We start from the raw sequence: 10,826 nt of genomic DNA on the forward strand, positions 1-10,826 counted from the left end.
GTCAGTGATAACTCATGAAAGTATTTCTGAAATCAGCTGGAATCAGTTTTAGCTAATCTCAATTTTAAACAATAAAAAAATAAATTATCTTCTTTTGTAATTTTTTTCACATTAAAATTGAGTCATTTTTACAATTATTCTTAGAAAACAAACTGACAACCTGTTTTAACACTTCCTTTTGAGCATTTTTATACACTGGAAAAATCCAATGTTTCTTCATTCCATAAGGATGCATTGAGAAATCAGAAGACAGGATTTTCATTTTTCATCTTTTGCATTTCCTTCATTATTCTTCTGTTTACTTTTCAGAGCCCAACACTATAAAGAAAAGTTAAAAATAAAGGGACAACACCACAACTAATTAATTTGTGGGAGATTCAAAAAGAAACTGGAGCCGGTGCAGTTCACTAAGTAACCACAAGGCGGCTTGTTACACAGGAAAGCCCATCCTCATTCGCTCCAGGATAACACTTTTTGAAAATGTGCATTTAATTGAAGTCTAACACAACACAGTGCTGCATTAATTGGATTATTTGAACAATATGTCTGAGAAACCTCTTCAGCTTTGTGCAGCAGCTCTTCATAAAGATACTTTTAGTAATACAAGAATGTTAGACTGAGGATCACTGCGTCACTTGGAGGTGATTGTGTTAGGTTCCACCAGGCACTGCAGTCTGGGCTTAGGTACAAACTGTAATCACGTAATTCGAAGAGATTGATCCCATCAGATCTTCAGTTTGTCCTGAGCTTCTTTTCATAATAAGCAGACTTTTAAAGTCTATTGTTATTAGATTATGATGCAACGATCGCTGCTCAACTTTTGAAATGTAATATAATGAATGACTTTGTTCTAAACATCAGTTCATGAGTTCACACATAGTGGGAGAAGGACACATGTACTTTAATAGAAAATTCATTTCATGAACCCCCTATCAATGTTACATTCTTGAAGAACTTCCCAAAATGGTCAAAGATCAGAGTTCGCCTGAGCAAATAACAAGAAGAAGCAATTCTGAAACTCCTGTTGGACTTGATCTAGAAGTGAAGATAAAAACAAACCAACTCACATCTCATTCTCAAAAGTAAAGATTTCACTTTAGCGATTATGTGCTCCAACAATACCTGGAAATAACTACGACTTGCAGCCGTGTAGTTTTGTAGCTTACTAGCCAAATGACCAATAGCAAAGGCTCTCTAAATGCATCATTCCAAAACACTTCTCACATTGAACATAAAGGTGTCAACAGTCTTCAAGTTTACAAAAAAACAAACATAAAGACTGAAAGAAGCAAATTTTCCCTGTCCTTATTGTTTATGGGTAAAAAGCCACTTTCACACATTTGGAAAAAAACACAATTACATTTAAACTGTTCAAAGCCAAAGAAATGATAGAGTTCAAATTTTTCATCAAGAATTTTCTAAACCCTTTTGTAATTTGGGAAAATACTTTGTGATTTTCATTCATCTCAACTCTACGACCTGGTTTCCCTTTTGCATCTGAGAAGGTAGCAGGTGAAAGGGCAACACAACCCTTCAAAAAAATGTTACAAAGCACAGCAAAACAAAGGAAAGAAATGAGAGAAACTCCCACCTTTGCTTCACAGTAAAAATCTAGAAACTGAAACAATCGTGGATTATTTTTTATCTAGTTTTGTGCCTTTGTTAAATGAATTGCTATTATTTTTAAATCATTTTAAAACTTTTTTGTTGCTGATCTCATCAGAACTGCTGTTGTCTGTTTGTTTTTCATAAGTTAAACCCTAAATAGAAGTGTATTCACTTTATCTTTTTATAGATTATTACATCAATTCTGAGAATTTTAGGAGGTAAAATTGTACTTGTGGTTCTTTCTTGATTTTATGGTTTATAAACACCCTACTTGTCAATATTGCATTTCATCTATCAATCAGTATGTTAGATGATTCAGTTCAGAGGTAAAAAAAAAATACCACCGGTTTTTGAAGTCATATTTGTCCCAATATTTGCATTTCTCCTCCTACCCTTTATGTTCAAGTAGAAGACGAGTCAAAGGATGAACTGGGATTCTGTCTATGTCCAGAAAAAAAAATGTACCAGACGTGCATCCCCATTAACCATGTTGAACACTGATCTGTGTGTGCATGTGTGCGTGTTCTGCAGCTTGTGGTGCCGACAGCGTTTGAACACGATGCTGCTGTAGTGTCCTCGTCCTCCAAGAGCCGCCCAGGAAAATACTCCAGTCCTAATTATGTGATACACTAGCTTCTGATTCACCACACTCCTCTCAAATGACATTTACTAATTATTTCTACCTTTATTTAGAAACAGCTTTCTGGGTTTCATCCAGCCCCCCTCTCATGCTTATTGTCATGTTAGAACAAACGAGTCGGCTGTTGCGGCAGTCATTTCCTATTTGGTTCAAAGTCAGTGAGCCAACACGTAAACATTTAAAACATGATGTTATATAAACCAGTTGAATACAGCTTGATTGATTTGTAAAAAGTGCGCATTTTGCAAATGTATGTTATAATCATCACTACTGGACAGAATATCACCCAACAGATAAAATGTACATAAGGATGAAGAATTATGATAAATTTGAGACCTTTCTGATATTTTTTAACACTTGTTGAATTATTTCTTTCATGTGTTGCAAAGCAAGCAATAAATAATAGAAATTTTATTCACATTTTTGTACCAGCCTGGGACATGCCAATGTAAAGAAATTATAAGTAAGGTTACGCTGCAGACACTGAATCTTAAAGAAGTAAAAAGGACCTTGCTTCAAGAAAAACTTTTGTATTGTGACAGTTTTTCAATTGCAAACTAATTTCAGTTTGGGAAAACACGTCTTGGTCACAAAAAATGTTTTCTTAAAATAAAAATTCTTGGTATTTTCCTGTAACGTCGGGAGATATTTTTGTGATTTAGGAAAAGCAAAGACAGTATTTGACTTTTTCTAAGTGCTTTAGATGGTTAGACAAAAGTCAATTGGTTTGTAAAAAGATTTAAATTTCTTAAATAAAATTGAAAAAGAGATGAACAAATTTAAAATTGAAATTTGAACTAGTTGTGCAATAAAAACAACCTCATTACATTTCTTCTATCCTCTGCTTGCATCAAATTGAAACAAACAGACAAAGAAAAGAGCATTTTGGAAACTTCTTCATAAGTTCACCTCCATACACCTCCATAAGTGTCTCTCAAAATGAACACTGAATGCAGAAATGCAGAAAGAGAACTGGCACTCATATGAAGGATTTTCAAGGTGGGCACTTTTGCGCCGCTCTCCTTGTGCTTATCACATTTTTCGGTATGAAGAGTGGCACGTCGCCCTGATGCTCCCAATCTTCCAGACAGGCATTGCTCCCACAGCTGCTCCGTCTCAACTCAGACTTATTTTCCTACGTCAAGGCCAGTTAGACTGGCTGCCACTCACAGCTTATCAGAGGGGGAATGGAAGAAGGTGGACATCTGAGGCAAAAGGATCCTACTGGTCATGGCAAACGAGCTGCAGCTGAATTTGATGTGCTGAGTCACATTCTCAGGATTTATATGTTGGTTCCTGCTTTTTTGTTTTAGAAAGCTATAGGGACGCAATGTGCGTTGACACTCATCATTTACAACTCTTATGCAACAGCAGCAACGTTGTTGAGTCTTGGGGCTCTTGACCGCACACAGGAACTGAGGGCATGCATTCATGCAGATTTTATATGTGCCTTTGTGCTTCTTTCTTTGGGATAAAACAAACACTTTTTACAATGTGATTCACAGGACCATCCATGTCCGGATGGTTGAATTAGAGACGACCACACAGATTGATCTTTTTAACCAACATCCAATCGTGGTGGAAGGGGTGAAGCAAACACAAGTCACATGCCGACTTCAGTCACCTCGGTTGTTTAAAATCGTGCCACTTTCTGCTCCACATGAATGCTTCCTTTTTTGCTTGCAGAGATGAAGCAGCGCAAGCTATTTGAGTAGTCTATTTTAGGAGTAGCACATAAATTATAGAGAAAGAGGTGAACAATGTGCATTGCAATCCCTGTATGCTGACCTGAGTGACAAAGGAGTGAGCGGCAAGTGTGGAATGTCTGCCATGAGTGACCGTGAGATTCTCTGAGTGTTGGTGGGCTGTGTGGTGGCAGGATCCCAGCTCTTGGCAGCAGCCAAGGCCATTGTGATTTGTGCTTTGCTGCTGCCTAGGGATGCCACTTGGCTGGCACTTTGTCCAAGCTCCCTGGGTTACACAGAATGCACTCACAGCAAGCACTTAATTGAATTTTACACTTTTCAAAGTCAGCTTAACAGTTCAGTCCATGCATTTCTATAAAGTAGCACCAAGATCTTTACATACAAATTTCAGCTTTCTACTTTGTGTTAAATGTTGGAATCACACAATTTCAACTTACTTTCCATTTTGACTTTACATCTGTAGATTTTTGACAAGAACTTTGAGTCAACAATGTGTCTGTTTGCATTGCCTAGATGTAACAATTTAGTTGAAACTTCATCAAGCCACAGAGAAAGACAAGCAAAAAACGTCAAAACAATACAAATATTTACAAGCGGTACAATCCAATTCAGCAAGCTGATGTACAACAGAGGTTAAGAAACTGTTTGAGCAGAAATAGACTGTCGGGGGAGCCATCTGCTGTGACTGGTTGGGGTCAGAGAGGACAGGAAAGAGACAGAGAAGCCCAAAAACACTCGAGCATGAGCTATAGGACAAAAGAGACACAACTTAAAACTTGAAACAATGACATCCATTTATGAATATGAAAAAGATAAGAGATTGAGGTAAAGGCTGCAATGAGTAAGGTGGGTAAACACAGTGCATTCTGCAACAACCCCCAGCAGCATAAATATAAAGCAGTGAAACCAAAAGTGCAGCTCAGGACCACTTTTGACGTCCTAAACTACAGGTTTAAGTTTTAAGTGCAACTTTGAGGATTTATTTATTTTCTGCTTTTCAAACTAAAATACAGAGTTGTTTCCACAAATCCTGAAAGCTGAAGGGTAAACACTTTTCAGAAAATAAAATTTGAGGAGCCTAATATTTTAGAATCACAGAAAAAATGCATGAATTCATTTCTTTATCTCTCTGAGACAGTATACTCCAAATTTTGACATGTTGTTAAGATGAAAGAAATATGTTCCAGAATTTTGATAAGAGAAGTCCTCCTCAAAAAAGACTAAAGTTTTTCACAGTAGGACTAGAGGCCATCCAGTGTGATTATATTTTTGCAAAGTGAATAGCTGAAATGTTCATGTCCATCCACAGTTTTAGTTGAGTTTAGTAAAAGTTTTAAAAAAAAAGAAGTTGTCCAAATCTTCAGGAGGAGTCACAGGAGTTGTCGTCAGCAACACCAAATAACATGTGCTCTTTGACATACCATAATTTTTTTCTTAATAGAAAAGGGTTGAAAGCCTCCTGTATTGGGTAGGTTTTACTGTTACAAATCTTCAGACACACAAAGTGTATATCTGTACAAAAACCTTTTGTATTTGAGGCTAAACTTTATTTATAGACATACCGTAATTCTTCGACTGCTAACGCAATCAATGTGATTAACCTGATTCTGGCGTGGATTCTGGCTTTTCGTATTATCTTTTCAGCAATATGTAACACATTAGTAATGTTAAGTGCTGCATAACAGCACAAAGCCGCTTTTCCCCACAACAGGATCACTTGATTTAGGTTGTTTGAGTAAACATGCATTTCGGTGCAAGGCTGCTTTTGTCTGCTTCAGAGTCCGCTGGAATTATGTCAATTGCGTTAACAGTTGAAGAGTTACTGTAGTTGAAAGAATGTAAACATTGAAGATAAAGTTCTGGTGTTAAAGGGTTAAACAGCACAGTGTTGATAATTATCATCTGCACAACAAAGAAAATTTAAGCTGTGCTGCCAAATTCAATTTTATTTGTATATTTGTATAGCCCAAAATCACAACAACAGTCGTCTCGATGGGCTTCGAAGTAAAACATGAAATCAAAAGGATCACGAATACAAAGAGTTCAATAGAAAAATACTAAAATGAACTAACAAACTGACTAAGCTATACTGGCATCCCTGCCCTTAGACCCCCCTTCGCGGTAAGGAAAAACTCCCAAAAAAACCGGATTCCGGAAAAAACGAAGAAACCTCAGGGGTGCCCACATGAAGGAGGGATCCTCCCCCAGGACGGACAGGCGATTTACCAGAAATCTTAGAGAAGAATTAACTTATCTAAATCTACAACTACATATATAAAAGTCCAGCAGACGAGCTTCATCCAGCCGTGGTTATCGGGACAGTCAAAGGCGCGAGTCGAGCCGGAGACAGGAACCACAGCCAGGTGTAGGAGCAGGAGCAGAGACGAGGTAATCGGTCAGGTACAGAGCAGAGACGAGCCAGAGATGAGCCAGAGGCAGGATCCACAGCCAGGTGTAGGAGCAGGAGCAAAGGCGAGGTAAACGGTCAGGAACTGGAGCATGGATGAGCCAACTGGAGTCTGGAAGCACTCCCACTCCCCAGGAGGGGAGAGGAAAAGAGGGACAATACATGAATCGCACTGCACCAAACAGAGGCATGGAGAACTAAATGATAAATTATGATCAAGAATAGAGGAGAGGAAGGGTAGAAGTAAAAAAGGAAAGAGGACAGAACCCCAGTGTACCATAGTTACCCCAGCTTCAACTTCTAGCAGCCTTTTAAAAGAAATACTTATTATTAAGTTTAATTTAAACAAACTAACATTAAGTTAAATAATCTCTGAATACTAACTAGTCTGACAATAAGCCTGTCCAAAGAGGAATGTTTTCAGTCTAGCTTTGAATGTAGAAACTGAGTCGGCCTCTCTTATATGAGCTGGGAGTTTATTCCATAAGACAGGGGCTTGGTGGCTAAACGCTCTACCTCCAACCGTACTTTTACTAATTCTAGGAACCACAAGCAGTCCTGCATTTTGCGAGCGAAGTGTTCTGATTGGTTGGTAAGGGACTATGAGGTCCTTAATATAGGACGGGGCCATTCCATGTAAGGCCTTATAGGTTAACAGGAGGATCTTGAACTTAATTCTAGAATCAACTGGGAGCCAATGGAGCGAAACTAACACAGGAGTGATGTGATCTCTTCTGCTGGTTCCAGCTAACAATCTAGCAGCTGCGTTCTGAACAAGCTGGAGACTTCTTAAGGAACTCTTAGGACACGCTGCTAACAAGGAGTTACAGTAATCCAGCCTCGACGTAACAAATGCATGGATGAGTTTTTCAGCATCACTCTTAGAAAGTATATTTCTGATCTTAGCAATATTCCGCAGGTGAAAAAAGGCAGTTCTACATGCCTGAGATATGTGAGCCTTAAATGATAAATCCTGGTCAAATAAAACCCCAAGGTTTCTAACTGTGGAATTGGGGGCTATACTTATACCATCCAGGGAGACTATCTGAGCAGACAGAGCATCTCTGAGGTTTTTAGGACCAAGTATAATGACCTCAGTTTTTTCTGGGTTCAAGAGGAGGTAATTAATTGTCATCCAGGTCTTGATGTCACTGATGCAGGCGTTCAGTCTCTCTATCTGGTCATTCTGGTCAGGCTTCATGGATAAATACAACTGCGTATCGTCGGCATAACAATGAAAATTAATGCTGTGTTTCCTGATTATGTTTCCTAGGGGTAACATATAAAGCGTAAACAGGATCGGTCCCAAGACTGAGCCCTGTGGGACTCCATAGTTGACTCGAGTGCACTGAGAGGAATGGCCATTTACATTAACGAACTGATACCTATCAGACAGATAGGATTTAAACCACTGGAGAGCAGATCCTCTGATCCCTATGTCCTGCTCTAATCTATGGAGTAAAATACCGTGGTCGATAGTGTCAAAGGCAGCACTGAGGTCCAACAGGACCAGAATAGAAAGTAGTCCCTTTTCTGAGGCCAATAACAAGTCATTAGAGACTCTAACTAGTGCAGTTTCCGTACTGTGGTGAGGTCTAAACCCCGACTGAAAGTCTTCAAAGTGGCTGTTGTCCTGTAGGTGGCAGTAAAGCTGCTTAACTACAACTCTTTCTAGGATTTTAGAAATAAAGGGCAGGTTTGATATCGGTCTATAGTTGGCCAAGATGCTAGGATCCAAACTGGGCTTTTTCAGAAGAGGTTTAACAACTGCATATTTAAAAGACTGCGGCACGTAACCCGTTTCCAGAGAGGCATTTATCATTGTTAATATGGGATCATTAATTAGGGGAAAAGTTTCTTTAAAAAGTCTAGTGGGAATTGGGTCTAACAGACACGTTGAGGATTTGGAGGACGTAATAATTGATGTTATTTCCGCTTGATCCACAGCAGTGAAGCAGTCTAATGTTACAGAGGTTTCTATGGATGCCTCCATTTCTACCGCTTCAGCCTGTTCTGGGCTGATAGTAGGAATAACTTGATTTAACTTATGTCTAATATTTGAGATTTTACTATTGAAAAATGTAAGAAAATCATCAGAGCTGAGAGAAACAGGAACATGTGGTTCTACTGAGCTCTGACTGCGAGTTAATTTAGCTATAGTGCTAAAAAGAAATCTTGGATTGTTTCCATTCTCATTATTATTATTTCATTCAAATAATGTTCCTCAATGAAAAGCATGTTAGGATGAAAGAGGATAGGACCAAGCACAGAGCCCTGTGGTACACCAGGACTCAGATTGTTGGGTGAGCAAAGACTCATCATTTACATGAGCAAACTGTAAAGTTTCAGATAAATATGGCTTTAAACAATTTATCGTATTAACACCAAGGACACGTTCTAGTCTCTGTGACGAAATGTCATTGGTTTTGAAATGAAATCAATGTTCTTTCAAAACTGCTCTACAAACTTTACATGTTTCTAGATTTAAAGTCCCACTCCAATCATCTTTTGATCAATTGTAATAGTGTTCCCAGTGGTCTTATCATCATGATTATTCGATTTTTAGCTAAAATCAAGAACTTGTGTTATTTTAGGACATAGTTTCTACAGAGTGGCAGGAGTTTGTTAGAAATTTGTCAGCAGGACTGCTGGGGCAGAGCAAGGGCGCCCCTCTTCCCCTCCCAGTTGCTGAGAGCTTGGAGAAGAGAGCATGTGGCCCGTGCACCCAGCATATTTTCTACATCATATATACACTCTTCTTTAACCCTTATACTATCCTAGGCACTTTAACATTGGGAGTTGGATCATCTAGACCCACTACAGTGCACTGAACCTTTTTTCTTCAATGATTTGTGATCTTCACTGGTGTCCATGGATTACATGAAATCTTTCCACCTTTATCCACCTTTGTCATGATATGGAGAACACTTCATTGTAAGGGTGGGATCATCTAAGATAGCACAAGGGTTAAACTGCATTTTTTTCGTCTGCTCTTGATTCTTGACAATTTGAATAAAGAAATACTTCGAAATTTATGCTTAATTTTCTTCATGCATGTCCTCCGCCATCATAAAAATACCACAAGAACATGTTAAAAACACCAGAAACACAATTTTCATCGAAGTGGGTCTTTCGGAAAGCAGATAAAAGTGTTGAAGATTTTCTTTAGTGTGCATCTAAAAAAAGGAGTTTCCCAGACACCATTACCTTCCTCTTCTATACAGTACAAGTCCACAGAAGTTACAAACACAGCTCTAAAGTAGGCCAATTACCAGTCACTATGAATAAAGAGATTAATGCAATGTGGCAGAGCCTGAAAAGCGAAGGCAGGGTGTCTTCCTTCAGCTTCTATGAAATCACTGCTAACATGTAAACAAGTACCCCATTACATAATTGCTTCTTATTCCAAGAAGCCTTTCCTCTTATTTCACACGTCCACTCCTCCTCATGTTTTCACTTAGCTCACTGATCAGTGAGAGACAGAAGATTTATGCAAATAATTTCCAACTTTCACCACCCTTCTCAATGCACAAGGGTCGTAATGCTATAGAGGACAAGAACAGCTCTGGAGAGTCATGCTGGCATCCGTTCCTCATGCATTTTCTTGATTGACAGTCATGAATAGGCCTGAGAGGAAGAAACTTAGTGACATTTAAGATTCAGCATCTTTACATGAGTTCTGTGTGTGGAGGGGGAATTACCCTTTATGACAAAATGATGGCAAAATGTGCAAATTTCATCTCTTCTGTTGTGTGACTAATTATGAAAAACACCACCTCTGTCATCTAGCATGTAAACACAGTCTTTATAAACTGTTTGGCACGTTCCAGTATAGAAAGCTTGAGTCACATCGTTACACTTGATCCTCTTCAACTCCACAGATGTTCCTGCAGATTTTTAGTCAAATTTGACCAAAATCCGATGAATTTCCATGTGCAGGAGTAGAACTTGCACTGTGTTTTGATAACTCACAATGTGTTAAGTAAACAGAGATCAATAGGATAATGGGAAGAAACAGGAGGAACAATCAGAATGTAAAATAATAAAAAGCAGACAGGGATTTAAGGAAGAAATGAGCTAGAAGGAAACCCAAGGATTTCCCAGCACTGAATTACAATTAAACTAAACTCAGAGGTGAACGATAATGCCTCCAGGGAATGGTGACTCAGGTCAAAACAAAATCCATGTGTTGACCTTGACTTTACCTCCTGTCTGCATGCCAATCATGCAGCGTGGCCCATCAATACAGACTAATGGATCTCAATGGTCTGGTCCCAGCCGTCACTGCACTGGCTCTCAACATCCATCCAACCATCCACAATTGTTGATGAGTGCTCTCAATAAAATCAATTGTAAAAGCTATTGCACTTCATCAACAGCCCTTTCAATACAACGGGCATGAATCCGTCCTCGAGCTCGCCCTCCGTTTTTATATCCTTTCATTGTCTTATAATGTTTTCTCAGC

This window comes from Oryzias latipes, chromosome 6 (genome assembly GCF_002234675.1).
Source record: "Oryzias latipes chromosome 6, ASM223467v1".
NCBI lineage: Eukaryota > Metazoa > Chordata > Actinopteri > Beloniformes > Adrianichthyidae > Oryzias > Oryzias latipes.